Source organism: Bos javanicus, chromosome 7 (genome assembly GCF_032452875.1).
Source record: "Bos javanicus breed banteng chromosome 7, ARS-OSU_banteng_1.0, whole genome shotgun sequence".
NCBI classification, from domain to species: Eukaryota; Metazoa; Chordata; class Mammalia; order Artiodactyla; family Bovidae; genus Bos; species Bos javanicus.
In genome coordinates, this window is record NC_083874.1 from 11,618,303 (window position 1) to 11,643,217 (window position 24,915).

A 24,915-nucleotide genomic window follows, 5' to 3' on the forward strand; every position below is an offset into this window, starting at 1 on the left:
AAAGATGATGCTGTTAAAATGCTGCACTCAATATGTCAGCAAATTTGGAAAACTCAGCAGTGGTCACAGGATTGGAAAAGGTCAGTTTTCATTCCAGTCCCAAAGAAGGGCAATGCCAAAGAATGCTCAAACTACTGCACAATTGCACTCATCTCACACACTAGCAAAGTAATGCTCAAAATTCTCCAAGTGAGTTTTCAACAGTATGTATACCTTGAACTTCCAGATGTTCAAGCTCGAGTTAGAAAAGGCAGAGGAACCAGAGATCAAATCGCCTACATCCATTGGATCATAGAAAAGCAAGAGTTCGAGAAAAACATCTGCTTTTGCTTCACTGACTATGCCAAAGCCTTCACTGCGTGGATCACAACAAACAGTGGAAAATTCTGCAAGAGATGGGGATACCAGACCACCTTACCTGCCTCCTGAGAAATCTGTATGCAGGTCAAGAAGCAACAGTTAGAATCGGACATGGGAAAAAAAAAAAAAGAATCGGACATGGAGGAAAGGAATACATCAAGGCTGTATACTGCCACCCTGCTTTTTTAACTTATATGCAGAGTACATCATGCGAAATGCCAGGCTGGATGAAGCAAAGCTGAAATCAAGATTGCTGGGAGAAATATCAATAACCTAAGATATGCAGATGATACCACCCTTATAGGAGAAAGCCAAGAGTAATAAAGAGCCTCTTGATGAAAGTGAAAGAGAAGAGTGAAAAAGCTGGCTTAAAACTCAACATTCAGGGACTTCCCTGATGGTCCAGTGGTGAAGACTCCAAGCTCCCAATGCAGGGGGCCTGGGTTTGATCCCTGGTCAGGGAACTAGATCGCATATGCTGCAACTAGGACCTGATGCAGCCAAATATATATATATATGAACTCAACATTCAAAAAATCAAAGGTCATGGCATATGGCACCATCACTTCATGGCAAATAGATGGGGAAACAATGGAAACAGTGACAGACTTTATTTCCTTGGACTCCAAAATCACTACAGATGGTGATTGCAGCCTTGAAATTAAAAGGAACTTGTTCCTTGGAAGAAAAGCTATGACAAACCTAGACAGGATATTAAAAAGCAGAGATGTTACTTTGCCAACAAAGGTCCATCTAGTCAAAGCTATGGTTTTTCCAGTAGTCATAAATGGATGTGAAAGTTGGACCATAAAGAAAGCTGAGCACCAAAGAATTGAACTGTGGTGTTGGAGAAGACTCTTGAGAGTCCCTTAGACTGCAAGGAGAGCAAACCAGTCAATCCTAAAGGAAATCAGTCTTGAATATTCATTGGAAGGACTAATGTTGAAGGTGAATCTTCAATACTTTGGCCAGCTGATGTGAAGAACTGACTCACTGGAAAAGACCCTGATGCTGGGAAAGATTGAAGGCATGAGGAGAAGGGGATGACAGAGGATGAAATGGTTGGATGGCATCACTGACTCTATGGACATGAGTTTGAGCAAGCTCCAGGAGTTGGTGATGGACAGGGAAGCCTGGCGTGCTGCAGTCCATGGGGTTGCAGAGTCGCACACGACTGAACGACTGAACTGATGCCACTGATATTTTGTGTTTATTTGTTACAGAATATCATCATAGAAATAGGTAACTGATACAAGGTTGTTCTGAACATTTTTACAATTATCTCTCTGGGTTAGGGTTAATGTCAGAAGTGAAATGTTAAGAAATTGGATATCATAGTGGATACCTTTTGGAGTATCTACTTGTCCACAATCCTCTAACCTCCACCCCCTCTCTCTGGGAATCATTCTCCCATCCAAAGGAATGGTTCAGGAAGCCATGTTGGTGCAATGTGATTGCTCTTTCCTCCTAAATTCCAGACACAGTTGATTAGATTTGGAAGTGTATCTCACCCAAACTGTTTTAAAGCCTTAACTCTCCTTTGTAATTGGGACTAAAAGATTTTTTGGTTTAATGTACGCTTGTCCATTGATTGGAAAGCACCATGGAAAGGGGATTATTTTTATTTCATTCCCAACATACTGCATGTAAGAAAAGAATCACCAACCACAGGGAGTGATTACTGGGTTCCAGTCATTCTGCGTTTATTATCTAATTTTCTCACACTAGCCCTATTATTCAAGTCCCATGGTCATTCCCAATTTACAGATGAGAAAACTGAGACTTAGATTAAATACTTTGCCCAAGAGCATGTGTCAGAAAGAAGCAGAGACAGATCTGCCTTTCACATAGCCAACCACAGTGCCGTGTATTCTGCCAGCACGTGGCAGGTGGTCAATAAACATTTGAACATGAATGAAGGGATGGAATCTTTTTTGGTGTTAATTCTAGCAGGTCCTGTAGGTCTGCATAGAATTGTTCAACTTCAGCTTCTTTGGCATTAGTGATTGGGGCATAGACTTGGATTACTATGATGCTGAATGGTTTGCCTTGGAAACAAACCAAGATCATTCTGTCGTTTGTGAGGTTGCACCCAAGTACTGCATTTCGAATTCTTTTGTTGACTATGTGGGCTACTCCATTTCTTCTGAGGGATTCTTGACCACAATAGTAGGTATAATGGTCATCTGAATTAAATTTTTCCTTTCTGTCCATTTTAGTTCAACTGATTCCTAAAATATCAGTATTCACTCTTGCCATCTCTTGCCTGATCACATCCAGTTTACTTTGATTCATGGACCTAATATTCCAGGTTCCCATGCAGTATTGTTATTTACAGCATCAGACTTTACTTTCACCACCAGACACATCCACAACTGGGCATTGTTTCTGTTTTTGCCCAGCCTCTTCACTCTTTCTGGAGCTATTTCTCCGCTCTTCCCCAGTGGCATATGGACATCTACCCACCTGGGGGGCTCATCTTCCGGTGTCGTATCTTTTTTGCCTTTTCATACTGTTCATGGGGTTCTTGAGGCAAGAATACTGGAGTGGTTTGCCATTCCCTTCTCCAGAGGACCACACTTCATCACCGACTCAATGCACGTGAGTTTGAGCCAACTTTGGGAAATAGTGAAGAACAGGGGAGCCTGGTGTGCTGTAGTCCATGGTGTCACAAAGAGTTGGACATGACTTAGTGACTGAGCAACAGCAATAGGGATGGTGCAGAGTGAGAAGACTGAAGCTAACGTGCAGGTATTGAAGATCTACTACGTTGTGATGATTTTTTAGGACAGGTCCTAGTTCCTGTGAGAAGAAAATTTGTTCTGCATTATATGCGGTAAGGCATGTCCTTCCCTTTTAACATCATTATCACCATAATCATAATTTTGCTTAAGCTACCTTTATTTAGCTTATGCTAAGAACTTCTAAAAAATAAATAAACATAAGATGCATATTTAGGTTTTAAATAATATTTCTGTAATATAAATGTAATAAATAATATTAATATAACCTTGCCCTCCCAACAGTTTATAACAATGTTTACTCCCACAACAGCATAAATTAATGTCTGTCTTTCCACATCCTAGCCCACACTAGATATTACCAATTAAAAAAATTTTTAATTTACTTTTTGTTTAAAAAAATATTTATTTATTAATTTGACTGTGCTAGGTCTCAGTTGCAGCATGCAAGATCTTTAGTTGCAGTGTCCAGGATCTTAGTTCCCTGACCAGGGATCTAACCCTGGGCCCCCTGCATTGGGAGCGTGGAGTCTTAGCCACTGGACCACCAGGGAAGTCCTTCAGTTTTTTTTTTTTTTAATGTACAGGGAAGAGACAAGCTTCCTTTTATTTTCTCCGGGCTGGTAGATAAAGTTCTCCTGGTACCCATTCCCTAGGGTACTACCTAGTCCCACCGGAGTTCCAGCTCTATGTGGAAAATGTCAATTGCTATTTATCTGTTCACTCAGGACATGAGGCCCCATCTCTTGCCTTGCAGAGTCAGTAAAGCCCCTAATACTTCCTCTATATTATGCTCTACAAGCTTTCTTGGTGCCATGTTGCATGCTTACCTCCTGCCTCTCAGCTGTCTCTTTTCTGACTTCTGGGAAACCTTTTATTTCTTTTAAACGTTTTGTTTATTGTTTATTTTTGGCTGCACCAGGCCTCTGTTGCTGTGAAAGGGCTTTCTCTAGTTGCGGCGAGGTGGGTTACTCTCTAGTCGCGGTGCGAGGGCTTCTCATCATGGCAGCTTCTCTCGTGGTGGAGCATGGGCTCTAGAGCATGCAGGCTTCAGTGGCTGTGGCACATGGATTTAGTTGCCCCTTGGCATGTGGGATCTTCCCAGACCAGGAATCGAACCCATGTCTCCTGTACTGGCAGGTGAATTCTCAACCGCTGGACCACCAGGGATGTCTCTTTTATTACTTTAAAGCTCACTTGTGCGTGTATGGGGCTTCCCAGGTGGCTCAGTGGTAAAGAATCTGCCTGCCAATGCAGGAGCCACAGGAGACTCTGGTTCAATCCCTGGGTCGGGAAGATCCCCTAGAGGAGGAAATGACAATCCACTCCAGTATTCTTGCCTGGATAATTCCACGGACAGAGGAGCCTGGTGGGCTATAGTCCATAGGGTCACAGAGTCAGATATGACTAAACACGAATGCAGAGACACACACGTGTCTATTTGTATGGCATCATTGAACATTAGGGAAATGCAAATGAGAACCCCAGCAAGATTTGACTACACACTCACCAGAATGACTATCATCCAAAGGATGGATGATGCCAATTGCTGGCAAGGCTGGGGAGTATCGTGCCCACTGCTGATGGAAAGCAGTATGGTAGAAGCTTTTTTATGGAGTTAAATGTATGCTCACCAGATGGTATTTCCGAAGCTGAGTACTTACCCAGGATAAATGAAAACACATGTCCACACCAGAGCTTGTATGTGATCGTTCACAGCAGCTCTGTTTGTAATAGGCAAACATTAGCAGCAAGCCAAATGTCTATCAACAGGTGAGCAGACAAACCGTGGTCCAGCCATACAATGGCATATAATACAAAGGAACAGAAACTGGTACACAGACCAATGTGGATGAATCTCAAAAGCATTATGTTTCGTGAAAGGAGCCGGACACAAAAGAGGAGTTCATTTGTGTAAAATTATAGAATAGATGAGTTTACTCTACAGTGACAGAGAACAGATTGGTGGTGACTTGGAGGCAGGGATAGGGTGTTGATAATAAAGGGGCAAGAGGGAACTTTTGGGGTGATGGAAATGTTCTGAATGTTGATGGTGTTGGTGGTGATTACAGGTGGTGTGCGCTAGTAAAAACGCATCAAACTGTATACATCAGATGGATGCATTGTATTGTAGGCAATTTCTATCTCCATAACATTGATTACAGTGTGTTCTGTGTTATCTGGTAAGGACTCAATATATTGTCAGGGTTTTCTCCATCAGACTCCACCTGGAGGTCTTCAGCATATCTTTTGCCAGACCAACTGTTTTTAAGGACCCACTTTGTGGGGGACAGTAAAGTGATGTCTTTTTAAAAATAATTGTATTTATTTATTTATTTTTGGCTGTGCTGGGTCTTCATTGCTGCGCATGGACTTTCTAGTTGAGACCAGCTGGGGTTGCTCTCTGGTTGTGATGTGCAGGCTTCTCATCGCAGTGACAACTCTTGTTGCAGAATATGGGCTCTAGGTGTGTGGGCTTCAATAGTTGCGACTTCTGGGTTCTCGAGCACAGGCTAGATAGGTGTGGCCAACAAGCTTAGTTGCTCTGCGGCATGTAGGATCTTCCCGGATCAGGGATGGAACCTGTGTCTCCTGCATTGGCAGGCAAATTCTTTATCACTGAGCCACCAGGCAAGCCCCATAAAGTGCTTTCTTATTTAATAATCCCTTCATCATGATTATCCATTCAAGATTTTTAATTTTATAAGGCTTCATAGTAACTGTTATGGATTGAATAATTTTTCCCCACAGTCTTAGACCCTTCAGGCTGCTATAACAGAATATGATAGTCTGGATGGCTTAAAAACAACAGAATTTATTTCTCCCAGTTGTGGAGGTTGGGAAGTTCAAGATCAAGGCACTTATAGATTCAGTACCTGTTGAGGGCCTGCTTCCTAGATGGCCAACTTCTCCTTGTGTTCTCAGGTGGCAGAAGGGATGAGGGAGCCCTCTAGGATCTCTTCTTAAAAGGACATGAATCAGGACTTCCCTGGTGGTCCAGTGGTTAAGAATCCACCTTGCAATGCAAGGGACACTGGTTCAACCTCTGGCCCAGGAACTAAGATCCCACATGTTGCAGAGCAACTAAGCCCATGTGCCACAGCTACTGAGCCAGCACTCTAGAGCTTGGAAGCTGCAACCACTGAGCCCATGTACTACAGCTACTGAAGCCTGCGCACCCTAGAGCTCACGCTGCACAACAAGAGAAGCCGTTGCAGTGAGAAGGCTGCGCGTGGCTGTGAATAGTGCCCTTGCTTGCTGAACTGAAGAAAGCTAACATGTAGCAATGAACACCCAACACAGCCAATAAATAAATAAATCTACAACAAAAAAGGACATGAATCTGAATCCCACTCTAGAAGGCTCCACCCTGATAGCCCGATTGCCACCCAAAGATCCCCTACCGGCAATTCCATCACACTGGGGTTAGGATTTCAACATATGACTTTTGGAGGAATACATTCAGTCCATAGCATACTTGAAAGTCTTACCTTGAAGCCCTATCTCCCAGAACATGGGAACCTGACCTTATTTGGAAATAGGGTCATTGCAGATGTAACTGGTTAAAATGAGGTCATTAGAGTGGACTCTAATCCAATATGATTGATGTCCTTGTAAAAAATGGGAAGCACAGTCACAGCCATGCCAATAGGGAGAATGCCATGTGAGCATGAAGACAGCCATCTAGAAGCCAAGGAGAGAGGCGGGAGCGGACTCTTCCCTCACAGCTCTCAGAAAGGACCAGTGCTGTTGCCGGCTTGAGTTTGGACTTTTAGTCTCCAGCACCATGAGTGAACAGTTTGATTGTTTAAATGTCCCAGTCTTCCTTCAGTATCTGTGGGGCATTCTTTTCAGCACCCCCACGGGTACCAAAACTCAGGGATGTTCAAATCCCTTACAGTTGGATTTATGAATTCATGGGTCCCCAGATCTGAGGATTGGTTGAATCCCTGGAATCCCTAGAACCCACATATGCCGAGGGCCAATTGTAGTTCATCCTGGCTGACCTAGAAAACTAAAACAGCAACTTAGGGTTCACTTTGTTATACAGCAGAAACCAACACATCATTGTAAATCAACTATATCCAATAAAATTAATTATACCACATACATACTCACACACACATATGTACATGTATATATATATACATGTATATATATATGTGTGTGTATATATATATATAAATTATTAAGATAGGATGTGCCAAAGCTGGGGGTCTGACCACAGATTCAATTCCAGAGTTTGATCGCTTTCACTGTGTCCTTTCTTGGTTAAATGATTGGCTCACACGAGTAAGGGACGGGGGCATTTCATCTAGCATTTTGATCTCTTGCTTTCCTCTCTCCTGATTGCCTCCCCCTCACTTTACAGAGAGATTGGACTTTGCTCAGGATTTATAAGCAGCAATTCTCCAGCCTGGGTGGCTGGCAAAGACATTCGCCGTGTGGGCGGTGGATGGTGTCAGAGTGTCGTATTTCCCAGCAGCTCCGTGTGTGCAGTTTCAGCTATGGGACTCAGAGAGTGACCTCCACCATGCTGGAGGGCATGATATGTTTGGCCAGCTGCCTGCTCTTTCGGCCAAAGGAAACATGATTGGGAGAACATAAACAGAGTAATGACCCTCTTCCTTTGGGAGAGCTGGCTTAACGAGAGAGATCACTATAGATGTAAATGTGTATGTGGAACAGTTCTTAAGATTTATTGGGGGTGAGTGGGATGGATTAGGAGATTGGGATCGATATATATACACTGCTATATATAAAATAGATAATTAATGGAACCTACTGTATAGCACAGGGAACTCTACTCAGTGCTCTGTGGGGACCTAAATGGGAAGGAAATCCAAGGAAGAGGGGATATATATAGACACTTGTGGCTTCACTTTGCTGTGTAACGGAAACGAACACAACATTGCAGAGCAACTACATGCCAATAAAAATGGTTTACTGGGGATTCCTTGGAGAATGTATTTTCCCTTTTGTATCTGTTCCCTTTGGTAGCCAGTGAAGAAAAAAAAAATCAGGTCAAGCACACTGCTAAGAAAAATGACCTGAATCACAGGGATTCAGAAAGTAACTGATGGTGCTCTGGCAACAAAAAACTCGTTAAAACTCCATTTGCCATCCGGTTCCACTCTCTCCTGTTTTCCACCTTGTTCTGTGCCGTTGGAGGCTAACCAGTAAGAATGACATCACTGGGTTTTATTGTCTCCTGGCGTACTGGTGAGTGTTCTCCTGAGTAACAACCAATGTGGTTGTTGTTCAGTCGCTAAGCCATGTCCGATTCTTTGCAACCCCATGGACTGCAGCATGCCAGGCTTTCCTGTCCTTCACTATCTCCTGGAGTTTGCTCAAACTCATGTCCATTGAGTCCGTGATGCCATCCAACCATCTCATCCTCTGTCACCCCCTTCTCCTCTTGCCCCCAGTTTTCCCCAGCATCAGGATCTTTTCCAGTTGAGTTGGCTCTTCACATCAGGTGGTCAAAGTATTGGAGCTTTAGCTGCAGCATCAGTCCTTCCAATGAATATTCAGGACTGATTTCCTTTGACGGGTTTGATCTCCTTGCAGTCCAAGGGACTCTGGAGTCTTCTCCAGCACCACAGTTTGAAAGCATCAATTCTTCGGCACTGAGCCTTCTTTATAGTCCATACATGACTACTGGAAAAACCATGGCTTGATTAAAGAGCCTCTTGACGAGGGTAAAACAGGAGAGTGAAAAAGCTGGCTTAAAAGTCAATGTTTGAAAAACTAAGATCATGGCATCCAGTCCCATCACTTCATGGCAAATAGAAGGGGAAAAAGTGGAAACAGTGACAGATTTTATTTTCTTGGGCTCCAAAATCACTGTGGATGGTGACTGTAGCCATTAAATTAAAAGACGCTGGTTTTCAGGTTAGGTACAGAAATGACCTCTCTGAGTGAGTGATATTGTTAATGAAAGTGGGGGTCCAGCTGCTCACTGCTCACAAGTGCATAAAGGGGCAAAGTCGGTGGAAGGCAAAGTTTACTTTATCTGGGATGTTGGCAACTGAAGTGGGTCGGGGAGGTGGGTCCAAAGGCTGACCTCCCCCTTCTGCACTCCACCACTTTCCACCTGAGCCCCGCTTTTCCCCTCTCACACGGTCCCCGCCCTGGGAAGGCCACTGACAATCAGCGGGCAAGAGCTTTTATAGATGGAGGGAGGGGAATACATGCAGAAAAAGCACAGTCAGCTCTGACAATCATCTTGAAATTGCTCACGCAGTCTGACAAATGTCATCTTGATTTTTTTTTTGGCCCTGCCTCACAGCTTGTGGGATCTTAGTTCCCTGCCCAGTGATTGAACTTGGGACCCCAGGAGAGAAAGCGCAGCATCCTAACCACTGGACTGCTAAGGAATTCCCCCATCTTGATTGTTTTTAGTCGAGTTAATCTTCAGTTCCAGGGTCAGTTTGTCCCCATTTCCTTGAGGCCAGTTCTTGGAACTGTGGAAGCTTATGTCACGGCTAAAGTTTGGTCATCATGTCGTTAACTTCTTCCACCTGGTGGGGGTTTCAGTATCTACCAGACAGCTCACAGAATGTGGCTCAGAATATTATCTGTAGCCCTTGGGAAGGAACTAAAGGGCCTGGACTTTGGTTACTGACTAAACTATTGTTGTGTAGTCTTGTTTGACTGCTTGTCTTTGTTTCTGCGTTTTCTTGCTTCTCTGATTAAACTTACTCTGTGGGTAAAGTTTTTTCACAAAAGGCAGGTGGAGGACATGGTGGGAAGGACCATAGGGTCCCACTCCATTACAGTATTATATCAGAGACCTGAACAAGTGATGGGGTGAGCTTGTGGGTTCCCTGAGACAAGGGAATTTTAGGCAGAGGGAACAGCTGGTATGAAGCCCCTGAGGCCTAGTTTTTTGGCTAAATGTTCAGTGGGGAGAACACGTTTATTGAACACCTTAGCATCTCGCAGAAAGTTTATTAACTGATCTCACCACACATTAAATCATTCCAGCAATGACTGCTGAGCATTTACCAAAATCCACCCCCTCTTCTTCTCAGGGATGCAGCTAGAATACATTCTCCAGCCTTTCTTGCAGTGGGTGCAGCTGATTTAAGTGGGAATTAAATGAAGTACCATCCTGGATATGTCTGAACTGGCTGACCATTATCCTCCCAGTCTTCTGATTGGCTCAGCACGTTACACTGCCTTCTAAAACGTCTTCGGTCATCATTTTTGTGGGCAGAATTGGAAAAGCAGTGGAAATTGTTGAGAAGGTACCCAGACTTTATCTGTTGGGCCAACTTCATCTTTCTTTGGGCTTCCTTGATAGCTCAGTTGGTAAAGAATCTGCCTCCAATGCAGGAGACCCAGTTCAATTCCTGGATTGGGAATATCTGCTGGAGAAGGGAATGGCTACCCACTCCAATATTCTGGCCTGGAGAATTCCCTGGCCTGTATAGTCGATGGGGTCACAAAGAGTTGGATAAAACTGAGTGACTTTCATCTTTATTCCTTTGAAATTCTGTTTTAAACTTTTTAATTGGAGGATAATTGTTTTACAGTGTTGTGTTGGTTTCTGCTGTACAACAATGCGAATCAGCCATAAGAATATATATCCCCTCCCTCTCGAATCCCTCCCACCCCACCCCCATCCTACCCCTCTAGGTGGTCACAGAGTGCCAGACTGGGCTCCCTGTGTTATATAGCAGCTTCCCACTACTTATCTATTTTACACATGAGTGAGTGAAGTCACTCAGTCGTGTCCGAATCTTTGCGACCCCATGGACGGTAGCCTACCAGGCTCCTCGGTCTATGGGATTTTCCAGGCAAGAATACTGGAGTGGGCTGCCATTTCCTTCTCCAGGGGATCTTCCTAACCCAGGGATCGAACCCAGGTCTCCTGCATTGCAGACAGATGCTTTACCGTCTGAGCCACTAGGGAAGCCCTATTTTACACATAGTAGTGTATATATGTCAATGCTACTGCCTCAATTAGTCCCACTTTCTCCTTTCCCTGCTGTGTTCTCAAGTCCATTTTCTGCATCTGCATCTCTATTCCTGCCCTGCAGATAGTTTCATCACCACCATTTTTCTAGATTCTGTATATATATGTGTATGTGTGTGCATTAATATACGATATTTGTTTTTCTCTTTATAACTTACTTCACTCTGTATAACAAGCTCTAGGTTAATCCACCTCAGTTCAACTGACTCATCTATACTTTAATAAGTCCACGTAAAAATTCACTCTAGGTGCCTTGATTATACGCTGCTTATATAGAATGTTTAGACATGGAAGCAATATCTAGACCATGCGAAAGAGATGAAATGGTTACTCCTTCTCAATGTACATTGTTTTACCCCATGCATATAACTGCTCATAGCATGGAGAAACTGTCACAACAAATCAATGGGAAGCATCTTTCTTTTTACTTGTAAGCAGTAAAAAGAAAATTAAAAGTAATTTTTTTTCTGAAGAAGTAAATTTCTTTAATTAATTATTTTTTTGTTTGTAAAATTTTTACAGTTTTGTGTGGGTTTCTGCCATACAACAACATGAATCAGCCATAGGTACACATATATCCCCTCCTTTTTGAACCTCCCTCCCATGTCCCTCCCCATCCCACCTCTCTAGATTGATACAGAAGCCCTGTTTGAGTTTCCTGAGCTATACAGCAAATTCCTGTTGGCTATATATTTTACACATGCTAATATGAGTTTCCATGTTACTCTTTCCATACATCTCACCCTCTCCACCCCTCTCCCCATGTCCATAAGTCTGTTCTCTATGTCTGTTTCTCCACTGCTGCCCTGTAAATAAATTCTTCAGTACCATTTTTATAGATTCTATATATATGCATTAGAATACGATATTTATCTTTCTCTTTCTGACTTACTTCACTCTGTATAATAGGTTCCAGGTCCATCCACCTCATCAGAACTGACTCAAATGCATTCCTTTTTATGGCTGAGTAATTTTCCATTGTGTATGTGTACCACAACTTCTTTATCCATTCACCTGTTGATGGACATCTAGGTTGCTTCCATGTTCTAGCTATTGTAAATAGTGCTGCAATGAACAATGGGATACATGTGTCTTTTTCAATTTTGGTTCCCTCAGAGTATATGCCTAGGAGTGGGACTGCTGGGTCATATGGTGGTTTTATTCCTATTTTTTTAAGGACTCTCCATACCATCTCCCATAGTGGCTGTATCAATTTACATTCCCACTGACAGTGCAAGAGCTTTCCCTTTTCTCCACACCCTCTCCGGCATTTATTGTTTGTAAACGTTTTGATGATGGCCATTCTGACTGGTGTGAGGTGACATCTCATTGTGGTTTTGATTTGCATTTTTCTAATAATGAGTGATGTTGAGTATCTTTTCATGTGTTTGTTAGCCATCTGTATGTCTTCTTTGGCAAAATGTCTGTTTAGGTCTTTTTCCTACTTTTTGATTGGGTTGTTTGTTTTTCTGGTATTGAGTTGTATGAGCTGCTTGTATATTTTGGAAATTAATCCTTTGTCAGCTGTTTCATTTGCTATTATTTTCTCCCATTCCGAGGGTTGTCTTTTCACCTTGCTTGTAGTTTCCTTTGCTGTGCAAAAGCTTTTAAGTTTAATCATGTCCCACTTGTTTACTTTTGTTTTTATTTCCGTTACTGTAGGAGGGGGGTCATGGAGGATCTTGCTTTGATTCATGTCATCGAGTGTTCTGCCTGTGTTTTCCTCTGAGAGTTTTATAGTTTTGGGTCTTACATTTAGGTCTTTAATGCATTTGGAGTTTATCTTTGTGTTTGATGTTAGGAAGTGTTGTAATTTCTTTCTTTTACATGTAGCTGTCCAGTTCCTAGCACCGTTTATTGAAGAGGCTGTCTTTGCCCCATTGCGTATACTTGTCTCCTTTGTCAACAATAAGGTACCCATGAGGGCACCTTGCGCTGCAAATGCCTGCACAGTGGAGCAACCCTGAGTGGTTGGCCCAGCCGACAGGTCTTACCAGTTAGCGCGGATGGCTCAACCAGAGAACATGTACACTCTGAATGGATTTACTGTCAGATCCAAATGTGTTGTGTGGTCAAGTCTCAGAAACACGTGGTCTAAATGTGAGATTTTGGAAATAACTGAAGAGGGCACAAAGGTTTTGGACCTTTCAAATGGCATAGAGGAGGTGGTGAACACTGAGATGTCTGGAACGGTACACCCAAATTGGATAAGAGTCCATCTGAGAAAAGAGGCCTGGAGATGACAGAGATTTAACTGTGGATCTGCACGTGTGATCAGTCAGTCCAAAGCTGCTCTGCAATAAGTGCCATCTTTACCAGACCAACAAAAATATTTGAGAAAATTGAGAGGTGTAGACACGAGAAATTGTCATTTTTGAAAACTTTGTGTTGAAAACAAAACAGATCTTAGACTGCCTGTGTGGTGTATTTATAGTGCTGTTTCTGTATATGTGGAGGTGAGATGTTTCCTCTCCCTTTAAATATGTCGTCTTTCTAATCAGTTGGGAGGATTTATTTTGCTAAACAGTTTGCTAACACATTACTCACATTGCAAAAAAAAAAAAAAGGGTATTTTGGTTTCTTCTGAATAATAGTGTTTAAGATAGAAAATTATAGGTTTCTGACAAGCATATTATATGATACTACTTGGGGGGATGGCTTTGTTAGCAGTAACTCCTACAAAATTTTTGTTTTGTTTCTGAAGCTTTGCTGTTCCAGTTTGACTAATACTCTGAATTTAGAAGTATACTAATATGACACAAGATTTAAATCAAGTTTGTCCTTAAAAGTTAAAAAAAAAAAGATACTCATAGGTGCGTGGATTTATTTCTGGGCTTTCTATCTTGTTCTGTTGGTCAATATTTCTGTTTTTGTGACAGCACCATACTGTCTCGTTGACTGTAGCTTTATAGTATAATCTGAAGTCAGGAAGGTTGATTCCTCCAGCTCCATTCTTCTTTTTCCAGATCGCTTTGGCTATTCGGGATCATTTGTGTTTCCATGTGAATTGTGAAATTTTTTGTTCTAGTTCTGTGAAAAATGTCATTGGTAATTTGATAGGTATCTCATTGAATCTGTAGATTGCATTTGGTAGTATAGTCATTTTCACAATATTGATTCTTCCTACCCAGGAGCATGGAATATCTCTCCATCTGTTTGTGTCATCTTTGATTTCTTTCATTAGTGTCTTATAATTTTCTGTGTACAGTTCTTTTGTCTCCTGAGGTAAGTTTATTCTAGATATTTAATTCTTTTTGTTGCAATGGTGAATGGGAATGATTCCTTAATTTCTCTTTCTGATTTTTCATTGTTAGTATATAGAAATGCAAGTGATTTCTGTGTATTGATTTTGTATCCTGTAACTTTGCTAAATTCACTGATTAGCTCTAGTAATTTTCTGACACTATCTTTAGGGTTTTCTATATACAGTATCATGTCATCTGCAAAGAGAGAGAGGCTTACTTCTTCTTTTCTGATCTGGAATCCTTTTATTTTTTTTCTTCTCTGATTGCTGTAGCTGGGACTTCCAGAATTATATTGAATAATAGTGGAGAAAGTGGACACCCTTGTCTTGTTCCTGATCTTAGGGGGAATGCTTTCAGTTTTTCACCATTGAGAATAATGTTTGCTGTAGGCTTATCATATATGGGTTTTACTATGTTGAGGTAGGTTCCTTTTATGCCCATTTTTTGAAGAGTTTCAACCATAAATGGGTGCTAAATTTTGTCAAAGGCTTCTTCTGCATCTATTGAGATTATCATATGATTTTTATCTTTCAATTTATTAATATGGTGTATCACATTGATTGACTTGCATACATTTAGGAATCCTTGCATCCCTGGAACAAATCCAAGTTGATCATGGTGTATGAGCTTTTTCATGTGTTGCTGAATTCTGTTTGCAAAAATTGTGTTGAGGATTTTTGCATCTATGCTCATCAGTGATGTTGGCCTGTAGTTTTCTTTTTTGTGTGTTGTCTTTGTCTGGTTTTGATATCAGGATGAATGGTGGCCTTGTAGAATGAGTTTGGAAGTGCTCCTTCCTCTGCAATTTTTTGAAAGAATTTTAGAAGGATAGGCATTGGCTCTTCTCTAAATGTTTGATAGAATTCTCCCTTGAAGCCATCTGGTCCTGGGCTTTTGTTTTTTGGGAGAATTTTGATCACAGCTTCAATTTTAGTACTTATCATTGGGTTGTCCATAACTTCTATTTCTTCCTGGTTCAGTCTTGGAAGATTGAATTTTTCTAAGAATCTGTCCACTTTTTTCAGTTTATCCATTTTATTGCCATATAGTTGTTCTTAATAGTCTCTATAATCCTTTGTATTTCTTCATTGTCTGTTTTAATCTCTCCTTTTTCATTTCTAATTTTGTTGATTTGATTCTTCTCTCTTTTTTTCTTGATGTGTCTGGCTAAAGGTTTGTCAATTTTGTTTATTTTCTCAAAGAACCAGCTTTCAATTTTATTAATGTTTACTATTGTTTCTTTCATTTCTTTTTCATTTATTTCTGCTCTGATCTGTATTATTTCTTTCCTTCTACTAATTTTGGTGTGTGGGTGTGTGTTTGGTTCTTTTTCCAGTTGTTTTAGGTATAAAGTTAGGTTGTCTGTTCGATGTTTTTCTTGTTTCTTGAGGTAGGATTGTATTACTATAAACTTCCCTCTTGGAATGTGGCACCCCACTCTAGTACTCTTGCCTGGAAAATCCCATGGATGGAAGAGCCTGGTAGGCTGCAGTCCATGGGGTCGTGAAGAGTCGGACACAACTGAGCGACTTCACTTTCACTTTTCACTTTCATGCATTGGAGAAGGAAATGGCAACCCACTCCAGTGTTCTTGCCTGGAGAATCCCAGGGACAGGGAAGCCTGGTGGGCTGCTGTCTCTGGGGTGCACAGAGTCGGACATGACTGAAGTGACTTAGCAGCAGCAGCAGCATAGGTTTTTGAGTTGTCATGTTTTCATTGTCATTTGTTTCTAGAAATTTTTTTACTTCCCTTTGATTTCTCTAGTAACCTATTCGTTATTTAGAAATGTATTGTTTAATCTCCATGTGTTTGTGTTTCTTACAATTTTTTCTTGTAATTGATATCTAGTCTCATAGCATTGTGGTTGGAGAAGATGCTTGATGTGATTTCAATTTTCTTTAATTTACTGAGGTTTGGTTTGTGACCTAAGATGTGGTCTATTCTGGAAAACGTTCCACGTGCACTTGAGAAGAAGGTGTATTCTTCTGCATTTGGATGGAATGTCCTGAAGATATCATCTAAGACTTGTGTATCATTTAAGACTTGTGTTTCCTTATTAATTTTCTGTTTTGATGATCTGTCCATTGGTGTGACAGGTGTTAAAGTCTCCTACTATTATTGTGTTACTGTCAGTTTCTCCTTATATGTCTGTTAGTGTTTGTCTTATGTATTGAGGTGCTCCTATGTTGGGTGCATAGATATTTACAATTGTTATGTCTTTCTCTTGGATTGATCCTTTGATCATTATGTAGTGTCCTTCCTTATCTCTTGTAATCTTCTTTATTTTAAGGTCTATTTTGTCTGATATGAGGTGTTCTTCTCCAGCTTTCTTTTGCTTCCCATTTGCATGGAATATATTTTCCCATCCTCTCACTTTCAGTCTATATGTGTCTTTAAGCCTGAAGTGGGTTTCTTGTAGACAGCATATACATGGGTCTTGTTTTTGTAACCATTCAGCCAGTCAGTGTCCTTTGGTTGGAACATTTAATCCATTTATATTTAAAGTAATTATTGATATGTATATTCCTATTGCCATTTTTTTAATTGTTTGAGATTGATTTTGTAGAACTTTTTTCTTCTCTTGTATTTCTTGTCTATATAAGCCCATTTAACATTTGTTGTAAAGCTGGTTTGGTGATACTGAATTCTCTTAACTTCTGCTTGTCTGAAAAGCTTTTTATTCCTCCATCAATTTTGAATGAGATCCTTCCCGGGTACAGTAATCTTAGTTGTAGGTTTTTCCCTTTCAGTACTTTAAATATATCCTGCCATTCCCTTCTGGCCTGCAGAATTTCTGCTGAAGGATCAGCTGTTAAATCTTTGGGGTTTCTCTTGTATGTTACTTGTTGCTTTTCCCTTGCTACTTTTAATATTCTTTCTTTGTGTTTAGTCTTTATTAGTTTGATTAGTGTCTTGGTGTGTTTCTCCTTGGGTTTATCCTGTATGGGACTCTGTTCCTCTTGGACTTGATTGACTATTTCCATTTCCATGTTGCGGAAATTTTCAACTATAATCTCTTAAAAATTTTCCTATACCCTTTATTTTTCTCTTCTTTTTCTGAAACTTCTATAATTCAAATGTTGGTGCATTTGATAATATCCCAGAGGTCTTGGAGACTATCCTCAGTTCTTTTCATTCTTTCTACTCTATTCTGCTCTTCAGAAGTTATTTCCAGCATTTTATCTTCCAGCCCACTGACTCATTCTTCTGCTTCAGATATTCTGTTATTGATTCCTTCTAGAGTATTTTTAATTTCAGTAATTGTGTTGTTTGTCTCTGTATGTTTATTCTTTAATTCTTCTAGGTCTTTGTTAATTGATTCTTGCTTCTTCTCCATTCTGTTTTCAAGGTTTTTGATCATCTTTACTATCATTATTCTGAATTCTTTTTCAGGTAGTTTGCCTATTTACTCTTCATTTATTTGCACTTATGTGTTTCTAGTTTGTTCCTTTTCATTGTTATTTTTTTAAACTTACTGTGTTTGCAGTCTCCTTTTCCCAGGCTTCAAATTTGAATTCTTTATTCCTTTTGGTTTCTGCCCTCCTAAGCTTCGACATGGAACAACAGACTGGCTCCAAATAGGAAAAGGAGTACGCCAAGGCTGTATATTGTCACCCTGCTTATTTAACTTATATGCAGAGTACATCATGAGAAACGCTGGGCTGGAAGAAACACAATTTTCCTGGAATCAAGATTGCCAGGAGAAATATCAATAACCTCAGATATGCAGATGACACCACCCTTATGGCAGAAAGTGAAGAGGAACTAAAAAGCCTCTTGATGAAAGTGAAAGTGGAGAGTGAAAAAGTTGGCTTAAAGCTCAACATTCAGAAAACGAAGATCATGGCATCCGGTCCCATCACTTCATGGGAAATAGATGGGGAAACAGTGGAAACAGTGTCAGACTTTATTTTGGGGGGCTCCAAAATCACTACAGATGGTGACTACAGCCATGAAATTAAAAGACGCTTACTCCTTGGAAGGAAAGTTATGTCCAACCTAGATAGCATATTCAAAAGCAGAGACATTACTTTGCCAACAAAGGTCCGTCTAGTCAAGGCTATGGTTTTTCCTGTGGTCATGTATGGATGTGAGAGTTGGACTGTGAAGAAAGCTGAGTGCCGAAGAATTGATGCTTTTGAACTGTGGTGTTGGAGAAGACTCTTGAGAGTCCCTTGAACTGCAAGGAGATCCAACCAGTCCATTCTGAAGGAGATCAGCCCCAGGATTTCTTTGGAAGGAATGATGCTAAAGCTGAAACTCCAATACTTTGGCCACCTCATGCGAAGAGTTGACTCACTGGAAAAGACTCTGATACTGGGAGGGATTGGGGGCAGGAGGAGAAGGGGACTACAGAGGATGAGATGGCTGGATGGCATCACTGACTTGATGGACGTGAGTCTGAGTGAACTCTGGGAGTTGGTGATGGACAGGGAGGCCTGGCATGCTGCGATTCATGGGGTCGCAAAGAGTCGGACACGACTGAGCGACTGAACTGAACTGAAGCTTGGTCCTGTGGTTTGTGTAAGTTTTATATAGGGTGAGATTTGTGCTGAGGTTTTGTTTGTTTGTTTGTTTTCCTCTGATGTGCAGCATTGAGTGAGGTGGTGATCCTGTCTGCTGATGATTTGGTTTGTATTTTTGTTTTGTTTGTTGTTTAGATGAGGTGTGCTGCACAGGGTGCTACTGGTAGTTGGGTGATGCCAGGTCTTGTATTCAAGTGGTTTCGTTTGTATGAGTTCTCACTATTTGATCCTCCCTAGGGTTAGTTCTCTGGTAGTCTAGGGTCTTGGAGTCAGTGCTCCCACTCAAAAGGCTCAAGGCTTGATCTCTGGTCTTAAGACTCAGTGAAGTGAAGTGAAGTCACTCAGTTGTATCCATGGGCTGTAGCCTACCAGGCTCTGAATAGCCTCTCAGTCCATGGAATTTTCCAGGCAAGAGCACTGGAGTGGGTTGCCATTTCCTTCTCCAGGGGATCTTCCCAACCCAGGGATGGAACCCGGGTCCCCTGCACTGCAGGCAGATGCTTTACTGTCTGAGTCACCAGGAAGCCTATAAGATTCAGAGGGAGGAGCAAATCTGAAAGGCTAAAGCTGAAATACAGTGAAAGTCTATCTTCATTAAATTCTTTTACCCACAGATCCTATGTCTAGGAGCTGTCTTCACAGGATTCAGCAACTTTCTGTGGGTCTCACTTTGTTGCCAAAAATATAGTCATTGCTTTTACATCCTTCATTAAAGAGACAACAATCCATGGATTGGGATAACAAGCAGCACAGCCCTCTTTACAAGGGATTTGGGACAAAAGCGAGTTCTACAGAGCATTAGAAGGGACAATGCAGAAGTGGGGCACCAGAAGTATTTTTAATTCAGTCTCATTGTGCTTGAATTTCACAGGCTTTGGGCTTCTTCTCTGGGCCAGTGGATCAGATGTTGTTGTTCAGTTGCTCAATCATGCCCAACTCTTTGCGACCCTATGGACTGCAGCATGCCAGGCTTCCCTGTCCTACACCTTCTCCTGGAGTTCCTTCAACTCATGTCCATTGAGTTGGTGTTGCCAACTCAATGCCAACCATCTCATCCTCTGTCGCCCCTTCTCCTCCTGCCCTCCATCTTTCCCAGCATCAGGGTCTTTTTCAATGAGTCAGCTCTTTGTATCAGGTGGCCAAAGTATTGGAGCTTCAGCTTCAGCAGCAGTCTTCGCAGTGACTATTCAGGGTTAATTTCCTTTAGGATTGACTGGTTTGATCTTGCAGTCCATGGGACTCTCAAGAGATTGTTGCAATTGTGCTGCATTACAAACTACCCCAAAGCTCAGTGAAGTGAAGTGAAGAGAAGTGAAGTGTTTGTTGCTCAGCCATGTCCGACTCTTTGACCGCATGGAATGTAGCCTGCCAGGTGACTCTGTCCATGGGATTCTCCAGGCAAGAATACTAGAGTAGTAGTCATTCTCTTCTCCAGGGGATCTTCCTGACCCAGGGATTGAATCTGGGTCTCCCACATTGCCAGTGGATTCTTTACCATCTGAGCCACCAGGGAAACCTAAAGCTCAGTGGCTTAAAGCAATAGACATATATACCCATGCACCTCTGAGTCTGCTGGGTTGGCCAATCTGGATAGGGCTCGACTGGTTGACTCAGCTCCATTGGTCTTTTATCTTTATTCTGGGATAGTTGTGCTCATGCTGACAACTCTTTTGAGAAGCAAGAGGGCAGGTGGGGCATGGGAGGTCTCTTTAGACCCAGGCTTGGAACTGGCTTATTGCCACTTCTGCCCACATGCTGTTGATCAAAGCAAGTCCAAAGTCAAGGGTTGAGGAAATACATGACACTCACAATAAGCTGTGACGAAGAGGGATACAGGAAGGAGTGAATAATTGAGGCCAACCTATTATTCACCAACTCTTGCAAAAGGCACAAGAGTTTAAAAGTTGGTTGACTCAGGATGGCCTCATTTGCATAAAGGAAAAAGCAGAACTTTTTGACATTTTCAAAGGACTTTTAAAGAAACCAGGATGGCTATTTATGTTCATCATCAAGTGACTCATACAAGTCATGTGATTTAAAAATAGGAAAATTCAATGCTAATTGCATAGACTTCTGGCTTCTGGCATAACAATAATAACATCTTACATTGCAGAGCATTTTACAGCACACAATGCCTTTTCATATCATATGTCTCATTTTATACCCAAAACAGTCCTCCTCAAGTGTTATTATCCTAGTTTTGAACAGGAGGTGATGGAGGCTTAAGTGACTTGCTCAGGGTCACACAGCTTGCCACAGTTCAGCTCTGTCCTCCACACTCTGGCTTTTCTTTGAGTTACTTTGAAGCCTGGGGGTTCACCTAGTTGCTGAACTGAGGTTCCAGTCTCCCACAGAGAATCCCCCTCTACCCCACTTCTGTTGGTCCAAACCCACCTTCAAGGGCTGCATTTTTCCTAATTAATGTTTACCTCCATCTCTTTAAAAAAAGAACATTTTAAGCACAAAGCAAAGAGAACACAATGAAAATAACAGTGGACTCCCTTGTCCCCAGAATCCAGCTTCTTCAGTGAGCAATGTTGTGTTGGTCATGTTTATTTTCCCCTCCCTTTTGCACTGCATTAAAAAAAAAATTGGTGGGAAATTCCTTTCACATGAAATTAACCTTTTTATTTATTTACAATTTTTTTTTTTTCTGGCTGTGCCAGGTCTTAGTTGTGGCATGTGGGATCCAATTCCCTGACCAGGGATTGAACTTCAGGCCCTCTCCACTGGGACTCTGGAGCCTTAGCCGCTGGACCACCAGGGAAGTTCCTAAAGATTTTTTTGATGTGGATCGTTTTTAAAGTCTTTATTGAGTTTGTTACAATATTGCTTCTGTTTTATGGGGGTTTTTGTTTGTTTTTTGGCTCCTTGACCAGCCAGGGATTGAACCTGGCTGGTTTGAACCTCCTGCCCTGGAAGGCAAAGTTTTAACCACTGGACCACCAGGGAAGTCTCTAACCCTTTCAAAGAGAACAATTCAGAGCATTTAGTACATTCACAGTATCATGCCACTTTTCTATCTCATTTTAGAACATTTCCATCACCTCAAAATGCAACCCTATACCCACTAGCAGGCACCCCCTATCTCCCCATCCCCCTGCTCCTGGCAACTGCCAATCTACTTTCTGTCTCCGTGGATTTGCCTATTTTGGATATTTCATATAAAGGGAATCATACACTACATGACATTTTGTGTCTGGCTTCTTTCACTCAGCATCATGTTTTCGAGGTTCAGCCATGTTGTAGTATGTCTCAGTGCTTCTTTACCTTTAATGTGTGTGCGTTAATCATTCAGTCATGTCTGACTCTTTGAGATCCCATGGACTGTACCCCTCCAGGCTCCTCTGTCCATGGAATTCCCCAGGCAAGGATACTGGAGTGGGTTGCCATTCCCTTCTCCATCAGATCTTTCTGACCAGGGATTGAACCTGATTCTCCCACATTTCAAGCAGATTTTTTACAGTCTGAGCCATCAGATCAGATCAAGTCAGATCAGTCACTCAGTCGTGTCCAACTCTTTGCTACCCCATGAATCGCAGCACGCCAGGCCTCCCTGTCCATCACCAATCAGGGAACCATTATTTTTAATGACTGAACAATATTCCACTGTACAGAGGTGTTACTGAATCCAAGCTCCTACTGCTTGCTGCACAACAGGCCAATAAATCAAGAAACAAGTTGTGGGGTAAGCAATATCGACTTTATTTGGAAAGCCAGCAAACTGAGAAGATGGTGGGCTAATATTCCAAAGAACCATCTTCCCTGAGTTAGAATTCAGGCTTCTTTGATACTGAAAGGGGAGGAGGTGTGGTTGGTTGCTGCAAACTTCTTGATGTCAAGAATCCTTTGTTCGTGCAGCTGTCTGGGTAGGTCAGGTCACCATGTTCAAGTAAACCTCCAGCAAGACAAATGTCATTCTCTGTTCTGCAACTTTGCGGGGGGTGCAAACTGTTTATTGTAGTCTGCTGCTAAGTCACTTCAGTCGTGTCCGACTCTGTGTGACCCCATAGACGGCAGCCCACCAGGCTCCCCCAGCCCTGGGATTCTCCAGGCAAGAACACTGGAGTGGGTTGCCATTTCCTTCTCCAATGCATGAAAGTGAAAAGTGAAAGTGAAGTCGCTCAGTCATGCCTGACCCTTAGCGACCCCATGGACTGCAGCCTACCAGGCTCCTCCATCCATGGGATTTTCCAGGCAGGAGTACTGGAGTGGGGTGCCATGGCCTTCTCCATTATTGTAGTCTAGGGCTTATAAAAAGAGATTGGAAAACACGTGGAATTAGAAAAAAACATTTAAACAGCAAACATTGGTAAACACAGTACATCTGTGGCTACAAGGGGGAAAATCCATGGACGTTTGGCCAGAGTACACTGTTTGGGGCAGGCACTCAACAGGGGGTCTTTCCAGCAGAGCATGAGAACCAATGGCTAGAAGCGTACCCAGTACTGACTCCGGTCAGGGCGAGCTGGTATGTGTATCCAAACCAAGCAAGTTCAGTCGGAGGAACCCAAGCACATATTCAGCAGAATGTGCCAGCTGCCCTCTGAAACAGCTGTTACATAATCATTTATAAAACAGGGGGCAAGAGCGAGAGGCTGTGGGGCAAGAGAGCATGACCACGCCATCTTGGCTAATTTGCTCTCCCCCCACAAAAAGAGGAAATTGTAGGAAGGCAGGAGGAATCAGCATTTTCAAGAAGCCAAATCTGCACATCCTGTGATTCCCATCAGCAACGTCAACCCATCTTGTTGCAATTGTTGTTTAGTCACTAAGCCGTGTTCTACTCTTTGCAACCCTATGGGCTGTAACCCACCAGGCTCCTCTATGAATGGAACTTCCCAGGCAACAATGCTGGAGAGGGTTGCCATTTCCTTCTCCACATTCTGCAACTTGTTATTTCTATGTGAATGGTAAAATGTTATACCTTTAAAGGTCAGAGGCTTGAAAATGGGCTATCCAGTATATTTCAGGCTATAGGCAACATTATTGTAGCAAAAGCAATAGACTACAAAGGTTAAAGTAAAAGATTCAATATGGAGTCGCATTTCTTCTCCCCTGTTACAGAGGATCTGAAATTTTGTTTATGCATTCATTACTCCTGGAAACGACCTATCACCTTAAGCATAAATACTTCAATATGCATCCCTAATACATAAAGACTTTAAAAAACAACATAATCAAAATACTGGGATTCCCTGGTGGTAACAGTGGTAAAGAATCCACCTGCCAATGCAGGAGACACAAGGGATATGAGTTTGATCCCTGGGTAGGGAAGATCCCCTGGAATAGGAAGTGGCAACCCAGTACAGTATTCTTGCCTGGAAAATCCCATGGTCAGATGAGCCTGGCGGGCTACAGTCCATGGGGCAGCAAAGAGTCAGACAGGACTGAGCACAATCAAAATACTACTAAGAAACTTTACAAAAAGAACACTAATGCTTTAATATTCCTTAACACCCAGCCCAGGTTTAATTGCTCCTGTCTAAACAATGCTTCTTTCCCCAGCGAGGTAAATCCTCCCATTTTGATTCCACCTTACGAAAAACATGAGGCTTCTCTCTGCCCTAGATGCCTCTTATAAGACATACAGCTCATCTTTAAAAGGAGCTTCCTTTAAAAGGAGAAAGGGGGTCACCCCGGTTTTGGAAACCTAAGTCTACGCATGCAGCAAACAAACCTGTGAAGCTTGCCATCAATTGCCTTTTTGCATCCAAAGACTCAATTTTTCTTCTTGCTGCCTTTGTATTCAAATCATACAACTGCCTTTGCCTTAAGGGGGTGGGAGGGAGCTCAAAGAAAAGCTATTTCGCCAGAGAACAGAAGAGGCTGGGGGTGGGGTGGGGTTAGCAGCTGTCCTCTAATTAGTGTTTTTGTAAGGGCATCAATAATTTAGGTAATCTGGCGGAGGGGAGATGGTTAAATTATAAGTGTGATTCCACATCCATGCTGCTTCCCGCCTGCTACACACGCCCCTTCCGCAAACCCACTAAGTAGGAGAGACAGAGCCTTTTCTGGCTCCTTAAAAGAAGCTGCTCTGGAAGAAGGTAGAGGGGTG

The 24,915-nt window shown here is 42.1% G+C and overlaps 1 pseudogene; it reads left to right on the forward strand.

Annotated features, from left to right (window-relative positions):
• LOC133251874 (mitochondrial transcription rescue factor 1-like) overlaps positions 1 to 24,915 on the forward strand; it is a 60,412-nt pseudogene that overhangs the window by 6,226 nt on the left and 29,271 nt on the right.